Source organism: Lissotriton helveticus, chromosome 2_2, assembly GCF_964261635.1.
Source record: "Lissotriton helveticus chromosome 2_2, aLisHel1.1, whole genome shotgun sequence".
NCBI lineage: Eukaryota > Metazoa > Chordata > Amphibia > Caudata > Salamandridae > Lissotriton > Lissotriton helveticus.
The window spans coordinates 108,297,303-108,300,252 of record NC_136060.1 but is presented as its reverse complement, the minus strand read 5'-3'; positions in this window follow the sequence as shown (position 1 = coordinate 108,300,252).

The following is a 2,950-nucleotide window of genomic DNA, read 5'->3' as shown; positions in this document are numbered from 1 at the left end:
CATTTTGAGCCTCAATTTATCAAAAACGAATAAACAAACCAAATCATAACATGCAAGCTTTTGGATCAAGATCTAGCTTTCTGCCAAATTTGGTGTATTTCTATTAAGCTGTAGCACTGTTCACAGCCCCTGTTTCATCTATCACCCCAAAAATTCCAGGAAGGAGCTGAGTTTTCTTAACTTTTTTTTATGGTAAGCTTTGTGAAGATTCATCAAATGCCGCCAAAGTTATTAGCAAACCAAAAAATCTATTTCTTATGGAAACCCGGTCCTATCATAGCAGATGTTTATTGTTACCCAACTCAATGGTACTCATTTTATCTACCTCAGGAGGATGAAATTCCGAGTGAACCCGTCAGGATTTCAACCTGGGGCCATGTCACATTTTGCTTCCACCCACAACACAGAGTAGAGCAAGGGGACAATGTGGAAGTGTACTTCAGGTAGTGGTTCTCTTAGACTGGCACTGATTCATTTTACTGGACCACTTACGCACATCTCCTTAAAAAGAAATGCACTTTAGTGCCAGGGCAGGTGGGCTATTATGTAACTATGTCAAATCCTTTTCTTTTTATTCTTTATCGTTTTTCCTTTTTTGAGTTAACCTTTTGAGCCTAATCTCTGTTTTTAGGTTAGAGTAATTCAAAGCCAACAGTACATTTTCTTTACGCAAATAAAAATTATATTTTCATGTGATATCATTCAGACTAACAAGGGTTCGAACCACTATCAGGAGTTGCACCGGGCCAGAAGAAGCAGAACAGAAGCAGAAATTATGGCTTTCCCTGAAGGGTTAGAAATCCGGAGACTAATAAGGAAAATGAATGATAACATGGAGGGGTATTGTGCCTTAAAAGAAATTACCGAGGCACTCACACCACTAAAAACCAGGAAGGTGCCAGGGCCGAACAGCTTCCCCGTAGAACTGTTTAAATGCCTAGCATTGTAGCTGAAGTATTGGCTCACAGTTTCTTCAAAGGGCTTACAGCCCTGAAATATCCACACCAACTGAATTGTATGATCTTACTGTCTAGTAGAAAAAGACTCCTTGATTGGGCACAAAAGGTGAAAGAAATGGAAGATCCAATGGTGATTCTATCCCTTGATGCTGAGAAAGCTATTTGCCCCGGTGGTCCGGAATTTGCTTCTTTAAGTATTTGAATGATTTGGGTTTGGTTCTGAATGTTGGGTGTGGATAAAAGGGCTCTATACAGGTGCCTTTAGCAATGGTTAGAGTCTACAGAACATTATCTGCTGCAAGTACCTAGAGGATGAGAAACCTTCGGCAATGGTAACTTAAATGTAGTAATGATAAGAGTTTCAGGAAGATGCAAAACAATGGTGAAAGCTCCTTGAATGGGAGGGGTAGTCATCTTCAAAAAGATGTACCTACTCCGATTTCTAGATAAATTCTACAAAATGGACTGCATGTGGTGCGTGAGGCCTTCTTTAAAAAAAATACCCCGTTATGGGATGGTGACCCTGTACTGCTCTGGTCCCATTATGTAAGACTGTCTATAACTGAGAAACATAATTTCCAAATATCCAACTATATTGTTGTAATAAGTCCAACAACAGACACTTTAAGACACAGGGGAATTGAAGAAAGAAGTGTTAATGAGGAAAGAGCAACTTTTGATAATATTGGTGGCAAGTGTCAAGGCAAGATGGGAGGTAAGTACGCTGGCATATTTTGAGAATGGGGAGAGTGTAGGGAAACTGCTAGCTTGGAAAACCAGAACAAATCAAGTTAAGAATGTAGTGCAGGAAATAAAGGGTAAAGTGGCGGATTTAACCTCCTTAAATACTCATGACATCGAAAAGGCCTTCCTTAATTTTTATACAGATTTATATTCAGAGAACCTTAAAGTAACAGAGGAGAAGGTGGGGGAGTTGTTGGATGGGACATACTTAATAAACTGATGGAAGATCAGAAAGTGCAACTATATCAAGAGCTAGGGCAGCAAGTGGTTAGGCCGACTAGTTACCTGAGTAAGAGAGGGAAAACAGCCAGCTAGACGGTTTTTCTAATGAGTTTTATAATGCCCTAGGAGAAAGAATAACTCCCTTCATGTTGGCTAGGTTGTTCTCTGAAATTCTAGAAAACAGTGTGCTGCTTCCACAATTGTGGGGAGAGGCTGTAGTTTCCCTAATCTTAACGCCAGGGAAAACTCCAAGATTTGTGAGTCATATAGACCTATATCGCTTCTAAATAGCGATTATAAAATCTTTACCAATATTCTGTCTAAGAGGTTGAGTAAGGTAGCGGGGGCCTTGGTGCACAGGGAATAGAAGTGTTTTATGAAGGGTAGATACTTCCACAACTTGACGCAACAGTTGGTATGTGCAATTGATCTTGCTGCTACTTTTGGGCCCTAACTGTTTTTTACACTGGTTGCCATTAAGGCGTTTGATAGAGTAAACTGGTCCAAATTGAATGTAGTTCTGAAAATTTAGGAGAGAACTTTCGGAATGTAATCCTGCAAATATAAACTAAAACCTCTGCCATAGTCCTTATAAATGGTAGAACAACAGAGTTCAAAATCATGAGAGGGACCAGCCAGGGATGCCCTCTCTACCCATTGATTTTAAAGTTATACATTGAACTGGTGGCAAGGAAGCTGAGAGGTGAATAGAAGACAACACCCTTTAAGCATGATACATGGTTAAAAAGAACCCCTTGTATGCGGATGACCTGATGATATACACAGCAGATTTGTAATCCTTGTTATTAGCAGTGGAGCAATTGGTATTGGACTTTGGGAAGATATCGGGAAACACAGAAAACTCCTCAAAGACAGAGATAATGGTTTGGAATATAGAGGCGGCCTATTGAGGACATAAGAGAGATCTGAAATATCTTGGGATTAGAATTACGCAGGATGTAAATAAGATCACAGATTCCAACTTTCCTTTGTAAAAATGTCCTTTACATGAAGCTGACCCCATC